Source organism: Equus caballus, chromosome 5 (assembly GCF_041296265.1).
Source record: "Equus caballus isolate H_3958 breed thoroughbred chromosome 5, TB-T2T, whole genome shotgun sequence".
Lineage (NCBI taxonomy): Eukaryota > Metazoa > Chordata > Mammalia > Perissodactyla > Equidae > Equus > Equus caballus.
The window spans coordinates 104,786,873-104,803,497 of NC_091688.1; the positions used below are offsets into that span (position 1 = coordinate 104,786,873).

The 16,625-nt window shown below is 47.4% G+C and overlaps 1 long non-coding RNA gene across 1 annotated transcript; it reads left to right on the forward strand.

The window, feature by feature from the left end:
- Positions 1 to 7,691: 7,691 nt before the first annotated feature.
- Positions 7,692 to 15,869, forward strand: LOC138924175 (uncharacterized). The gene is made up of 2 exons (XR_011438933.1): positions 7,692 to 8,260; positions 12,435 to 15,869. It is a non-coding gene; the product is annotated as an uncharacterized lncRNA (long non-coding RNA).
- The last annotated feature ends 756 nt before the right edge of the window (positions 15,870 to 16,625 follow it).

Here is a 16,625-nt window from a genome sequence, read left to right on the forward strand (position 1 = left end):
GAAATTGCTCTTAGCTTTCGCTGAGGGTGGGGCTCCTAAACTGAAGCTGTGCTTTGGGTGACGGCTGAGCAACAAACACTTGCCTTACTCCATGCAAGTACCCAGAAGAACGACCTGTGTTGTTCAAGCTGACTTGCATCTGGGCTCCAAAAACAACACGAGCCAGGCCTTGTAACACCGGGAGCACCCTCCACCAGGAGACGATGCCGGCAAAGAGTCTGTTGTTGTGTGCCCAGAGCCAAGGCCTGGAGGAAACAGCACCGAGCCTTCGCAAGCCCACGGTCCCAGCAGCCTGGCCTGCCGTCTGCTTTGAATTTCTGTATCTTAATTCCACTCCTGGCCCTGCTTTAGTCTCAGAGGCCAGAATCCCACAGAAGGCCCAACGCTGTTCCTTGGGGCTTGTTCCTTTTGCACACGGCCCGGGTGCTCCCAGGGACGACCTACAGGCCGTATTCTGTTTCTGGGATTCCCAGCATTGTTTCACCCATACCGTCCTCATCCGGGATTTCTCTCATCCTAACTCTGGACCCCTTCTCTTATCGACATCCGTTTGATTGGAATTGTAGTCATCTGTATGAAACAGGTTACCTAAGCACCAAACTGCAAGACAATTTACAACACAATTTAGAAGATGCAAAACAGACAGAGATGGAAGAGGTGTGTGGACATGGACCTTGGTGAAAAACTCAGTTGGAGGAGTCCAGGAGTGAAGATTCCTGGACCCCAGGCGCGGAGTCCCTCCATATGCACTTTATCTCTTAGATGTCAGCTTTCTTGATCAAAGCCCACTTGCGTCTGAGGGTAAGAAGTGCAATCCCCATATCTCTAGGGGTGTTTAAGATACCCTGTGTTAAGACAATTCTTGGAGGTCGGCTACAAGTTACTCATCACGTGAAATACGTTTTACTGAATGAAAGGCCATACTTTGCTCACACCTTATCTCTGCCGTCACCAAGGTGAATAGTCTCAATTCCTTCACTCTTCGATCATTCATTCATTCATTCAAGAGCTGCTCAGAAGAGCATAAAGAGGCCACATTCTCACAGAGATGTCTCTCATCTGATAAGACTTCTTTTAACTGCAGGTATGTGTCCTTGCTGGGGCCTCACCACACTGAATTATTCATCATCAGAACTTAAAACTGTTCTTTATCTGGAAATCCGACGCTTGCCTTGCACATACGATGCAATCTGCTCTTGTGCTTTAGAGACAAGGGTGTTACTTATTTTTCCACAGTTACCTGGAGTCCATACCAACTATCACAGCTTGCAAATATATTTACTTTTTCCTTGATTGCTTTTATCTATTTTTTTTTCCAGCTTCCTTTTCTCCAGTGAGAGATGAACTAGAAAAAGAGTTTCAGTTGTCATTCTGCACCGGATAATCCCAAACCCGGGATGTCTTCTACTGCCGGCGGTCTCCTCACCATTGTTAATTCATTTATTCAGCAAGTATTTATTGAATGTTCACCAGGCAGAATGTAGCAGTGAAGGAGATAAATGTGGTCCCTGTTGATCAATTCTAGACATATCCAGCTCCGGGTTTTTGTTGTTAGTGCAGTCCAGTGGATTCCAACTCCTGGGACCCTGTGGACAGCAGAACAGAACCCTGCCTGGTCTTTGTGCACCACCCTCTCACCTTCCAGGATTCTATCAGACCGTGCTCCACTGCTGTTCATAGGGTTTTCATTGCCATTGTTTTTGGAAATGCATGGCTGGGTCCTTCGTCCGAGTCTGTCTAGTCTGGAAGCTCTGCTGAAAACTGTCCACCATGGGGGACCCTGTTGGTATTTCAAATCCAGGTGGCAGAGCTTTCAGCATCACAGTGTGACAACCGACAGACGTGTGGTGTGGTTCCCTGGCGGGGAAGTGGCCCCCGGCTGTGGCGGTGAGGGCCTGGATCTTACCATTAGACCAAGGGCTCCCCAGCTTTGGGTTTAGGAGGGATAGTAATCTAGTTATGGCACCAGGCAGACATTGGGAGGAGAGTCTGGAACCACCATTTAAACTTGGGAACCCAACAAGGGGGCTCATCCTGCCAAACACGTGGACGACTTGTCAAGGGGATGGAGCAACTCTAGTGAGTTCCAGGTGGAATGGAAGGGTTTCCAGTCACGCTGGGGAGAAGAACAGTGTTTTCCATCTTTGTAACCTTGGGCAGTCACTTCACCACCCTGTGTCTCATCTGGACTCGTGTAAAATGAGGAGGATGATTCTTATTTCATAGAGTTGTGAATATTAAATGATTAAATATGTGTAAAACTCTCAGAACAGTGAATGGCACTTAAACACTCAAAAATATTAGCTGTTGCTGTTATTGATGCAACAAGGAGCCTTGAGAGGTCACTGTTTTGGGACTTGGGACTCAGCTATGCAGTTCTCAGCTGTGAGTTTTCTCAAATGGAACATACACTGGGTCTGCAGCTCAGCTGCGGGATAAGCGGGGCACTGATGAGAGAGGATGGCAGCCTGAGTGGAAGAGCCCAGGGGAAGGGAGGTAAGAGCTAGGGAGGTGCCATGAGAGGGGACACCCCTCCCAGCAAGGTTGAGTAGGACCTCCCGGAAGAGATGACACAGGAATTTCAGAGAGTAAGGAGGATTTAGCCGTGAAGAGAGGGAGATTATATCTGTTAGGGAAAAGTGTAAGGTGTTCGGGGAACAGCAAATAATTTATTCTCGCTGGGGTGTAGTGAATATTTTGGGTGAAGGTGAAAGAAGATACTGGAGAGAAAACAAGGGCCCTGTGTGTAGAGTCTTCTGCGAAAATTACGGGTCGGGGAGGCAACTGATGATGGCAACCCACAAGCTGGTGGCTCAGCCACAGAATCCGCTTCTGGTAACGGAACAGTGTGACGTAGGCCTCCTGTGCACATTCCTCCGTTCAGTGACTCCTCAGTTTTGTTGCTCTATTGTCTTGGATGCCTTAGGTATTGCATTTTTCTGCTGAATCTTTGCCTCTGGGCTAAAGATGCAGGGAAGAGAGACCATGGAGGTCACATGGAAGGTTTTGATGGCTAGGCCTGCAAGTGGAGGCTGTCACCTCAGGTGACATTCCACTGGGCAGACCTGGGCCACGTGGCCACGTCTGAGATGGCAGAGGAGGCTGGGAGATGGAGCCGCCTTGTGTCCAGGAGGACAAGAAGGGGGTTTTGATGAGCACATAGGAGTCTCAGGCACAACAAGGTATTTCCTTAAATTTGGAAATGACAGAGAGACTGAGCATTTTATTGGTTAGGAACACAGGCTTTAGAATCAGACAGAATTATCCTTAAATTCTGCTTCTGCTGTTTCCCAAACTCTGAGTAAATTGCTCAGCTTCTCTGACTTTCAGTTTTTCACCCAGAAAGTTGAAGTAGCAGTGGTACCCATCTCTGAGACTTCTAGAATAAAAATGACCTAATGTAACTGCCAGTTTTTGAGTGTTTTCTGTGGTCCATGCTCTAAGATGCTCTTAGGGAAATGTTATCTCACCTGCTCCACTCAGAATCTCACAGAATCTAGAGCTTTGGGGTCTCAAAGATGGAGCAACGAGATGTTTCTGGGAGAGTGGGAGGAGGGAAGGACTTACAAAGGGTTGCTTAGGTTCTGGCACGGGAAGGCTGAGTGTGAACAGCCGGACCTGTGGGGGCAAAGGGCCTGCAGGCAGACGGCAAGGCACTTGCATAGGCACCAATTCACTTATTCACTCAGCAAACCTAGCTGAACACTGACTCTGGGTCAGGCCTGGTTCTAGACACGGGGATCCGGCAGTAAACACACAGACACAGTTGCCAGCATCCTGGAGCTTACATCCTAGTGGAGGAGACGGAAATACAAGCAAATAAATATATCAACTGCCAGGAAATGCCAAGGAAGAAAGGACAATTTAGATTTATATGAATCGATATGGACAAACGTCCACCATGGTTTTGAAACAGAAATAGCAAATTACAGAGTAATATGAGTAACATGGTCCAATTTTACAATAAAATCCTATAACTGAGGATATGCACTTGTACAAGCATGGAAACAACTGTCGAGGAATGAGCACCAGCTTGTTAACGGTAGTTATCTCAGGGGCTGGAGCTGGTGAAGGGGACGGGGCAGAGTATTAAGTTTTTAAATATGTTCTCAAGTAATTTCAACAGTTGGTAAAGTAAACCCAGTCATTAAAAGACAAAGCCTGTCATATGGATGGTCCTATCGGTCCGCCTCCCACAAAGGTGGGTCATCAGTAGTCATACAAGGACAGCAGCAGAAGACGGGGACGCGGTGGTGGTGAAGCCGTGGTCCTGACTGTGTCCCCGGCCCTGTGCCCCTCAGCGGCCACACTGAGCTGAGTGGGGCTAACGGAGTAAGCTGTGTGGACGGCGCACGTGAGCGGTGGGTACGTTCCTCCTTGTCCGCCACCCTCAGTGAGGCCTGTTTTCTCGTCTTATGGGCTGAATTCAGCAATGTGCAACTCACGTGTCCCTTGTGACTTAATTCAGACTTAAATCTCTGCACTTAGTTTCGGAAACATTACACTACAAGTAAAGCTTAAAAATCAAGGGCTCCGATTCCATTTATAATAATACAGTGGAAATATTCCCGGTTTGGGGCATATTCCACGACTCTTAGCAGCTTTGAGAACTTAAACTTCACCTTGAAAGGAAACATGACAATACGAGCTACAGAATGTGGTTGTGAGGGTGATGACGTTACGTGGGGGCCAAGGGAGCACACAGCACATAGGGTCATGCTGACATCAGTCGAGCACTTCCTGGGTGCTGGGTGCCACGCTGGGTACACATCGTGAGCCGGGTACTCGCCGTGAGCTGGGTATGCTTGTTGAATGAGGCACAAGTGGGTTAAGCGACTAGGGCTCTAACTTACACAGGGGTCGGGCTACACTCCACTTCACTGCCTCCCCCATAATCAGCGAGGCCCCACACACCTCGCTGCTACTGTTTTCATGTTGTTGTTGCTGCAGCAGCATCCTGGCCCCAACACAGCTATTCTGCTTGATCCCACAGATCCGGGTCTCCCTGGGGATGGTCCTGCTCTGTCAACCACCCTTCGCTTGGGCTATGGCAGTGCCCCCAACAGTACAGCACATCCTGGAGCCAGGCATTGTACCGCAGGGATTTCCAGGTCAGCTGGTACCCAGCACTGCAGGCTGACCAGGGAGCAATGGTTTTCCCATCCTCAACTGGGAAACTGGTCAGCGAGTCCGCTCACAAGGTGAGAGTCGCAAAGCCTCTGGGTACGTCTCGTCTGACCCTGTGAGCTGTCCACTCAGTCTCCAGCTTCAGTGTTTACACTGCCCTTCCTGGGGTTAAATACATTATTCCTGGGATTAAATACAGCCTGCATTTCCCAAACTGCGTGCTGCGGCAACCCAGGGTGCTGAGTCTGACTCACAAAGACTCTTTTTAAAATTTCCAAAAATCTCAGTGATGCCTGACATCTTTCAGGATGACAGGAACCACCAGCTCAAGAGAGTTCAGGTCCAACTCTGGATCACTTACACTCCTCCTGCTGATGTCACATCTTCACAAAGCTGGGATTTTCATTAGAAACAAGCACCAGGTATGTGGGAAGAGGGATTATGTGCAAACTCTCTGTACTTGCCACGCAATTTTGCTGTGGTCCTCTGACCGCTCTTAAAAACAGAGCTGGTTACCGGCAATAGCAAACCAAGCTCCCATGGAAATCAGTGAGAACCAGGACGTGCGTGGTATCCAGTCTCTCGCCAACACCTGAGAGGTTACGTGGTGTCCAAGAGGCTCATGCTTCCCGTTAGGAAGTAATTCTGTTTATAGAAAAATGAAATAAAATATGATTTTTCTTTCAATATATATGTGTTATTTATTCAAAAGGCTACTGAGTAGTTAGGATATAAAAACTTATTCAGCTATTTATATCCAATTACTTAATAAACAGAATTTTAGGTATTTCTTTCAACTGTGAAAAAAATTACTGTGACACTAACAGTGCCATGCACAAAAAATATTTGGAAGACTCTTTACTAAGCTAAAGTAAATGCTTTCAGGATTAGAAATCTGTGTGACATTTTTTTAAATCTTTCTGTCCCATTTGAATTTGTATTTTGATATTTCCTATGCCATTTTGAAAGCAGAAGCCGCGAGCATCATTCATGGTAGGAATGTTATGTGGTCTCTGATCTCTGATCTCTCTCTCCTTTCGTTGGCACCACGTGATTCACCACTGAATTTTGTGTTGCGTATTTGTAACTGTTTATGTTTTTTCCTGTTCTCTCTACTTGTCTACGCTGTATCGTCCTTGAAGGCATGGCTGTCTCATGCTCTTGTGGAAGGGCACATACACGTCATACTAAATTTGTTCTGAGCGTAGGGAAACCTGGACGCACACTCATTGACTATCAGGAATGGTTACCTCTGGGGTAAGTGGTCAGATTATGAGTGAGTTTTTATTTTTCTGCATGTTTTTTCACACAGGCAGGTTTTAAAGGCATTTGAATTGATACACACATCGTGTGTAAAGCATCCTATTGCCCTTTGGGCAGAGAGTTGTGGAAATTGCTTCTGGAACAAAGATTTGGGACGGATTCCTTAGAATTGTTCTCAGAAGTCAAAGCAGATTTTATTTAGCGACTTCTGAATGCCGGGAACTGAGCTGCCTGCTCTCACACATTATTTTATCTGCTTCTCACAACTGTCTCGGGAGGTATCTTCTTTATTTTACAAACAAGGAAGTGGACGTCCAGTTCAGAACTCTTGGATTCTCGTCTGGTGACGTTAAAGTTTTAAAACTCAGACTCAAGTCAGTCTCCAAAGCCACATCTTCTGTGAGTCCGTTTGTGCGCCGTGTCCAGAACAGGGGCAAGAAACCAGGTCGGTACCTGTCTGGGGCTGTGTGTGTCGGGCATGGAAGTGGCTCAGGAATGAGTTGTGTCTGCCACTGTGTCTGGGTTTCTTTTTGGGATATAACTGTGAATATACTAAAATTCAGGGAATTATACACTCTAAAAAGTTGAATCTTACCGTATGTGGATTATATCTTAATAAAACTATTTAAAAGGAAGAAACAAACTCAGGCCCTCCATTCTTTAATACTCAAGGACAATTTCAGCCATCTCTAAAGGACCTTCGTGTTACATCCTAATCCAAAGAATTCGGAGGGACCCCAGGATATGCTGATGGCAGTGAGTACTCAGAAGAAGTATTTCTCGTGGGATTGTCTATTCCTCTTTGAAAAGCATCATAGCGCCTCCTAGAAATATAGTTAGAAGTTGGGATGTTTTGAGCACAGGAGGCCAGGCTGGGAGTTATTCCCATCACGGCGCCCGGTCAAACGTGGGTCCCTCTTGACAAATACGCGCACAACTGCGAGGGCACCAGTGACGTCCAGCGATGACGTCATGGGGAGAGGAAGCTTTTATAATAAGAAAGCAGAGTGTGTTTCCCTGAGACAGTCTGAAGGAGCCACATGATCCACGTGCATTTTTAACCCACTCTTTGGGGTCCAAATAAGTTATTGGGGGTCTTCCTTGTCATTGTCATTGTCATTGCTGCTTAATTACCACAGAACCTCTAACCCAGGCCAGGAACTCCTCGCTGCCCACATTTCTTCCTGCTTCAGAACGTGCATCAAATAGCAACCAGGAACATTTCCCATTTTCTCACTTGGAATCTGTTTGGGGAGCTGGGAGTTGCTATCGCACAAAATTGGTGACATCTGTGAGGAAGGGCAGCCGAGGGGGTGAGCAAGCAGCTGGACAGGCTGCCTGCAGGCCAGGCTCGCTCCTCCGCGGGGCTCGCTCTGGACCACGGCACGTGAGGCCTCCTCTGACTTTTCCAGTGTCTTTCTACGCGCTCCCACCCACGCTTTCCTCGAAGGGGAAAAAAAGAGTTTTGTGTCTAAGAGGTCAAGTGACTTAAAGGAACGATTCCAGCCTTCTGAAAAGTTTCTGTTTCAAACGCGTGAAAAATAATCCTGAAGGAACAGCCCAGCTCGGCTCTGCCTGCAGGTCTGCCTCTGGTTTTCACGCTGGCACGTCAACACTCGCCACTTTAACTGGTCTTCCAAGAAGCCAGCTCGATGCCTGAACACTCACGCTTCTCACTTTTGGCCACGACAGCTAACTCTGGAGCTGGCACATCAGAAGACTAGAAACCGCGGTCGTTCTGAACTCGCCCCCAGCTGCGTGGCTGTAAGTCCCTCATCAGATCCAGAAACACAGTGCTGTGCGGGGAAGCACGTCCAAGCACGTCCGGTGATTGACAGACAACAAGGGAAAGCAAATGATCCTTTAAAAGGTATTAGATAATTTGTTTTGGATTCTTTTCCCTTATTTTATTTTTTTTAATAAAAGTCTATTCTGTGTTCTTTGGCTCAACTGGCGCCTTAATACGTCTGTAATTTTCAGAAAAGGCAAGTTCACGGGTGAAAACGATGGTTTTGTTCTGGGGGATCTAACGTTGTTGTTGAGCAGCCTCTGTGCTCTGAGCAGACAACAGTGTCGTGCTTGGGTTTAAGGGCTGCTGATAAATTATTCATACCACTAATGATGACTCTGAATCTTCCTGGGGGATGCGGTGACTTATTTTTCTTCCTTGTAAATGCTGAAACCACTTTTGCCGACAGTTCTGGCACACCTGCTCGCTTGAGGCAATCAGGTGTGACGGGTTCCTGACACACGTCCCTCACCCCATTCTCCAGGCTATGGTTTCAAAATAGAAACCTCCGGATGTCTGGCCTTCTTTTGTATGATAGGCATAATTTCTTAAATGAATTCACCAGGTTGATGGAGAGGGGAGTCGCATGCAAGCTGCATATGATTAAGGATCTGACACCATGGGTCCCATTAATATCTAAATTGCCAGCTGCAGGTGCACAGCCACAGCAATGTTAGGAGCTTAGACCATATTAACAAGGAGACCAAGCTATTGAGGTGAATCTCCGTGATAGCCTTTATTGAGAGCTTCCTCTGTGAGGAGTACTTGGTGCCCATTACTCACTTAATCCTCATGTCTTATTTTGCCAACAAGGAAACTGAGTCTTAAAACGGCTAAGTAGTTTTTTCAGTGTCACTCAGAAAGTGGCAAAACTACAGCTTTAATCCAGAATATTACCCCAAACCCATGCTGTTAACCGTGCAGCTGTTCCTAGGTCCTGCTACGTGGCAAACAGGATGCTAAGTGCTGGGAAGATGAAGTCAAACAAGTCATTGTTCCTACCCTCAGGGCGTTTACATTTTCAACTCTGGTCCTTTGATTATGTGAGTCACTCACTGGAAGAACATTAATTGAGTTCCCATCCTGCGTCGGCTTCGATGCTGTGAGGCGTCTGGCATGGTGACTTATTTTCAGCAACAAAATTTGGGCCATGCCATCCACCTTGGAATTGAATAATGAGTTGGGATGGAATAGGATGGAATATTTGAATTGGGAGGTTTTGGCCCTACTTGTGAAGAGGAAGAGGTCAAGAAGGGGAGGGTGGGGAGCCAGCTAGCAAGAAAAGAGAAGCTACTGAAATGGAAGGAGTGACTGTGCTGGGGTTTTCATTCTGAAGAGAAAGGCTGTGCCCAGAGGAGATGGATGTTGTCAGTCTCTGGTAGCCTCACGCAGAAAGTAAACTCTCTGCTTGGTCTCGAGATTGGTCAAGAGAGAAGCTGGAGGACAGCAGAAGCCAATGCTCTACCAATGACTTTTGTTGCTAAAAACCTGGCAGTTGGTGAGCGAGGAACCAAGGAGGAGACACGCACAGGAGTCCCTTCTTCTCCGCCCGGGATGTCTGTGGAGTGGACCAACCTGGCGTAAGTGGAGAGGTGTGAGGACAGGGCTCACGCAGCCTCCCGCACACCGGCTCCCACGCCAGTGTCTGTTCCAGCGGTACGTTGTGTAGGATCCTTCTAACAGGCAAAATTATCGTACGAAAACTATTGACGAATTAACTTCGCATGAATATGAGTTGTTTCTGCTTTTGATAGTAGGAAATGGCACCTTCCTTCATCGGGAAGGGCAAGTTTTAGGTTCCAGTTTTCAACTCTAACTCCTCCACGGCTTTTCTTGGAAGAGGCCAAAGCTGTCGGTCAACGAGAGGTCTCTCCTGTGTGGTGTCATTAGTCAAAATACTCTTTTCAACAGGATATAGAAAATTAGGAGGAAATATTTCCCTCTCTCCCCAAGGAAGGCAGAGAAAACGGAGATAAGAAAATTAGAAGCATTTGTCTCATCAATCACAAAAGGCAGTTGGAAGAGACGCAAATTTGCTTTAACTCAAAGATGGGCAAATTCAGCCTAAGGTCTTCCTTGTGGGGCTAGGAAATCAGTTCAGCTCGTTAGACTCTGATTGATCACCCACTCTGTGTTGGGCCCTGTGCAAGGTAGCACGTGTGTCAATTAGGATCTACGAGATGAAGCTGCATTAAGAGCAACACTCAAGTCTCTGTGGATCAAAACCAAATGTTTATTTCATACTCAAGGGACGTGGCCCAGATAGGCTGACAGCAGATCTCCGCTCATCCTAGTCACTCAGGGATCCCTCGTGACATGTGCTCCCACGTCACCACGGCAGGGGGAGGTCTGGGAATCAGCAGCTGGGTCTTGATGCTCTGTCCATGGGTGACACACATCACGTCTGCTCCCGTTGCCTGGTCAGAGGCAGCCACGTGAGGTGGTGCAGAAGTGAAAACCCACAGCGTGCTTGGAAGGAGAAGAACGTGGGAAGATTCTGAAGATCACTACTGTGGGCAAACCTGAAGACCCACACACGCCTGATATGACACTCACGTCAACTCCAGGATAGAGAGGGGTGTGTGCCTTGTTGCAGCCCACCTGCAAAAGCAGAAAACGAGCTTGAGAAGAAGGAATGTGTGCGAAAGTTAATGAACTGATCTTTTCATCATTAGCTTCAGGGAAGCACTAATGAAATCCTCAATTTATCTATTTATTCCTTGTTTAGCTAACATGTGTTGCACAGTGACAATGTAGACGAGGACAGCACGAGAGGATTCACACGCATTACTTCATTTAGTCCCGTCAAAATCACTACATATTATGTACTGATTTTATTTATTCCTTAGCATCACTGTGGACTCATGGAATCCTTTTTCATTCAGTTACTCATTTTTGATGAGCCAGTGGTCCCCCATCCAACCAGGGGAAACCACTTCAAGCTGACTCCTATACCTTTTTGTTTGTAGTCAACTTTATTGGGATATAATTTGCATCCAATAAAATGGATCCTTTTTAAGTAATCCTAAAGACAGTTAACCAAATTGAGGACTTGGTATCAGAAATTAACACCATGGGGAAAATTTAATTCTAGTTATAAATCATGCCTAGAAACTTTAGCCATATTAAATTTAAAAAGTCACAGCAGGTGTCAAATATTCAGTTAGCAAAATTTATGAAGGGTAGAAGGAAACTTTGAGAGGGTAGTTTCTCCTCCTCATCTTGCAATTCTAATCTGTCTTCTCTAGCATTGTCTTTTGCCTGGTTTTACCCTGTGGTCCAGCTATTCTGTGCACTTTCATATCTCTGGGCCTTTGCACATACTGGTCCTTCTGCTTGTGATGCCCAGTTTGCTTATCTTCCTGGAAAAGTCCGAACTTTTTCCTTAAGACTCATTTCAACCATCACCTTCTCTAGGAGCTTCCCCTGAAACCCTTTTCTCATGCTGCTTTCACACGTTTCCACCAGAGCAGCAATTATGCTCTGCCATAATCCTTAGTCTCTGAACTCTTACGAGGAGAGGCTGTGTTTTCATTTGTGTATCTTCAGTACCTTACAAATGTCTGGATTCTCAGTATTTGTTGCCTAGGTTGAATGGATGCTTATGCTGATGTCATCACAGTACATTGTTCTTTTTTGGAGGGGATCTCTATAAATACAGGCTCTTGATTTCAAAAGTTCTTCAATAGAAAAGAGCAGTTAGCCAAGCTCAAGGTGTTTAAACAAATACAGATGCTCAGCCTGGGGCAGAGTGTGGACGCACAGGTCGGAATCTAGTCCTGAGACCAAGTGTGTTATCTTGTTTCTATTTCCTAACGTTCTGAACCTTAGTCCTTTGTCTTAAGATGGGGATGATCAGGCAGGTTTTCCGTGAGGAAGAAAATTAATATAAGTGAACATCCCAGAATATGTTAATGCTCAGTAGGGAGTGGCTCTCGGAGATCCCTTTGCACTTTTAGAAACTATCCAAAGAAGCAATGATTCTGAGACAAGTCTTTCCATCTTCAGAGGGTGCTGTGTGAAATTCATTAAAGAATCACGTTTGTGCCTCAGAAGACTGTTTGTTTTGTCTGAGAGGCAAAGATTATGTCAGAGTCTGAGATGATCTTTGCTGATAAATTTCATAACACAGGTTCCCTGCAGGAATTGCCATAAATTTGACAAGCCAGTGGCACACGATTGCTGTCTCTTAATCAGCCAGTACAGCAATAGCACGCTGCAAACCAATGACAGATCGCTTGCACTGTCGTTCCAGGCAGGGGGGACATGACAGAAACGAAGTCCACACTTCGCTGAAGCGAACCTTTTCCCAGAGCTGGTTCTCAGGAGAGGCGGCCGGACCAACAGAGAGCTGATACCCAGCTGCCAGCGCGAGAGCGGCAGAGAGAGAGGGTTGGAAGGGCCCTCGCTGTAGTTGTTTCTTCTCCGTGTGTTCCCATTGGTAAGTCCAAGCGGGTCCCTCAGCAGCTGGGCTGAGTGCGTGCGACAGCCACAGAGGTCAAAAGATGACATCTCGATCCAGCTTCTTCATATGAAAACAGCTTTACTTATAGAAACAACTTCACCCTCACAAGCAATTCATTTTTGTCGTAAGCCAGTGGATCTGAAATCACATGGAACTAGCACACAACACTGTAGCCGTGAAGAGCTGGGCTGATGACCCTGCAGCTCAGTAAGCACCGCAAACGTGGGCGGAGCACGAGAGGCCTGAGCGTTTCTCCACTCGCTGGGGCAGAGGGCACGTCTCCCCGCCCTCTCCAGCTTTCCAGAGCGGATCAAGGGTCCAGCCGCGCGTTGTCTCTTCCAGCCACGGCTGACATCAAATTCGCCTGCCTGCATTGCTTTCAGAAATAATTAGGTGTTGAAAGCTCTGACTAGAAGGATTAGGGATCTGAATAACAACTTGACAGATCAAATCAAGTACATTCGGATTTGATTACATTACTAAGTCAATCATTACTTCTTGTCACATTAATTACAGCAAGAGTTATAAAATCTGTCTTCCGATAATTCCCTAACTGAATCACGATGGCCACATCCTCGTGGTGAATCTGTGTAATGTCAAGGGTACACGTTTGTGCCGACAGTGGAAGAGGGGCGGGACGGGTTTTGTGTTAATTTATCTATTGAATGTTTATTAAGCAGGTGTTGTGTGTTGGGTCTGGGCTTAGCTACAGATGTTGGGGATACAAAATAAAAAGCCCGCAGCTCCGAGGGTGAGGCAGGCCTGTGAACACAGTGCATTTGGAGATGCAGGAAGGAGACGAAGACACAGTGAGAGATGGAGAGAGGCTCAGTCCTGGTGGTGCATTCAGAGGCGTCTTCACTGAGGATTTTCGGTTTGGATCTCATGTTATCTTGCATCGTTTCTACCCAGAAACTGGCTAGAAGGTATTTGGCTGAATGAGGTCATTGCTGGTGGGATAAGTGGCCCAGGGACTCACGGAAAGGACACACGAAGGCCCAGAGAGGGATCACGTGTCACTCTGCCCCAACCACACACCCAAAGGCTTGTCATGAGACTAAGGGGTGCTTAACGGTGAATGGAAACAGGCAGGCTTCCTGGGCATGTGCCTTGTACCCACACGTGAGTTTGGGATGGTGGATGGGCAAGGAGGAGCATCCAAGCGGGCTGGAGCAACAGTCCCTTCCGCGAGCCGAGATCACGGCTGGCACCCCCACTCCCTGAGCTCACCTAGCCCTCCCGTGTCCTCTTGCAGCAGACGACAGGCCCAACGATTTGCCAGAGGACACAGAGAATTAGAGGGTTGAGTAACTCAGCAGGTCACTCAGCAGGTGTATGGCAGCACGGACACTCAGGCTTCGCTGTCGCTGGTTTAAAAGGCCATTCCACTGCGATTAAGGAGCAGCACAAAGCAGAGACACTGTTTTTCCCAAGGTGAGTCAGAGCAAGTGAGGGACTTTTGAGATCATGAATCACCTTAGCGGCCGGGCTGGGATGTGGATTCCAACACACAAGCTCCCTTTGAGTAACTTTATTCTCTTTGCAAACGATGCACGAAGCCCAGTATGTGGTCCTTGCAGTCTACGTGCAAATGACATAAGATGAGTGAGGCAGGGCTGACCCAACGGTCTTGAGAAAAAGAAACCGATCCATCTAGAAGTTTTACATGAATCCAACACAACATCAAATCAGACACCGACTTTATTTTCTTGTTTAATGGAGAAAAGTGGGCGCAAGAGAAGGGGAAGAATCAGGCCCTCTGCTAGGAACAGCAGTAGTAACGACAGCGGTGGCTGCTGTGCACCTGGCGCGCGTTGTGGAGCGTGGCAAGCGTTTTGCAGGGTCCACGTGTGTAATCTTCACAACAACCCTGGGAGTCGGTTCCATTTGATTTTCATTCCACGGAAGCGGAGACTGAGGAGCAGAGACGTTAGGTCTCCAGGTCTAGGTCACAGCTCTAAAAAGTGGCGCAGTCATCGTTCGCGCCCTCCTGCTCATGCTGCACAAACGTGTTCTCGCTTAGCATGGGATGTAACCACACGGAATCTCCTCATTGCCATTTCCTGGATGAGGAAACTGAGGCTCAGAGAATGAGCATGAAATGCCCAAGGGGTTCCCAGAGCAAGTGGCGAAGACGAGATTTGGACCCGTGACTCTGAGTTTGTTTTTGGCACCAGCAGCGGCTGGGCCAGAAGCACACGGTGGACGTCCACAGGCCTCCACGGGACTGCAGGGCGCAGAGCAGACACACGGGTCAGCTACTCTTGAGTCTCTGAGTCCTGGTCAGTGAACCCATTTGTCAGTCCCTCTTGCCCCCGGCTCCTTTCCTCTACTGACCGCTGATGTCAACCCCAGGCTGAGGCTGAGGCCCACCCATTATCTGAATCCCCCTCGACCAGAGCAGAGCCTGCCATTGCAGCCTGGTGCCCACCAATGGGTCAGAACCAGAGAGCATCTTGCTCCTTTGAGGAGGAGGCTGTAGGGTACACACCCTACTCTGGAGCCTCGAGGCAAATGCTCCGGGGCTCACTGTCTGGGTTCCTGTCTTGCTTCAGCTCATCTCCATCTGTGGGGCCCCAGGCAAACGACGCATCCTTTCTGAGATGCAGCTTTTCCTGGCGGCCATGACAGTTAAGAGTGAAGTCCCCCCTGCAGCTGTGTCCTCGAGCCCAAAGACCCCCAGACCGTGCACGGGATTGTTACTCATGGCCCAGCCGTTCCCGTCACCCTCCCCAGTCCTGCTCTCTATGCACCTAGGCCATATGCTAGGACTCTGTGTCACACAAGATTCCCCTCTGAAGTCACTGGGGGGCCAGCCTGTGACTTTGAGTCTGCACAGATTCTTGATGCCTGTGGAGATCAAAATAAGAGAAGACAAAGCCTGAACGTTCACACCTCATTGACCAGGTGACACTGACTCCTGTTGACCCCTCAGAGAGGCCACAGCTCTGTGCTGACTGGGTCTCCTTTCTCAGCATGTGCCCAGGACACAAGCATTACTTGCTGTTGCATGCATATGAGTCACATATCAGTTAAAGTGTTGATAACCAGCCAAAGACAGTCCAGTGGAAGTTGCTTATCCTTGGACTTCTCTTATCCAGTATTTCAGAAGAAACATCTCTACCTCTGGGTAAGATGATAAAAGGCATGAGCCTAATCTCAGAGGAGGTGTTTTAAGATAAATGAATGTACTAAATAAAGATGGAATTGGATGGGAATTTCCCATTTTTAGGATGTCATTTTCTGTGATTCCACTTATTGGAATTTTCTGGGAATAAGTTATTTCATTTATAAAATAAAATGGTAAAATCTTACTGTCTGTAGCTATGGGATCAGTAAAGATGATGACTCAAGATTCCATCTTGTTCTAGGATACACTATTATGGGACTGATAGTTTTACATTTTGTGGGGGTTTCTTTGTTTTTGTGTGTGTGTGTATGAGGAAGATTGTCACTGAGCTAACATCTGTGCCAACATCCTCTATTTCATGTGGGACGCCTCCACAGTGTGGCTTGATGAGCAGTGCTAGGTCCACACCCAGGATCTGAACCTGCAAACCCCAGGCTGCCAAAGCAGAGTGCATGAACTTAACCACCACGACACCAGGCCGGCCCCCATTTTGTGGTTTCTAATGACTGCTATGGGCCCACCCTCCTCCAGAACCCAAGTCTGTGCAGGGAATGCTCACTCACTCTTTAGCATCTACTCTGTCCCTAACAGAGTTCATTTTGCTCTAATTTTCTGGATTTTATACACTAATTCTGCATTTTGCCAGAAGTTGAAGACCTTTCCAGTAATCTGCGCTCCAGCGGGAGGCAGAGCTCTCTGAATATGAAGTGGCTGAAACAATTCGGTCCAAATGGTTGATGCTACAGGCAAAATATCCAAAGATTGCTCAGTTGAAAATTATGACTCTTTTTCAGGATTTTACGTTGCTTTATTGGTTTTATGAACTATTCAGCGTGCGTTGCACCAGCAGT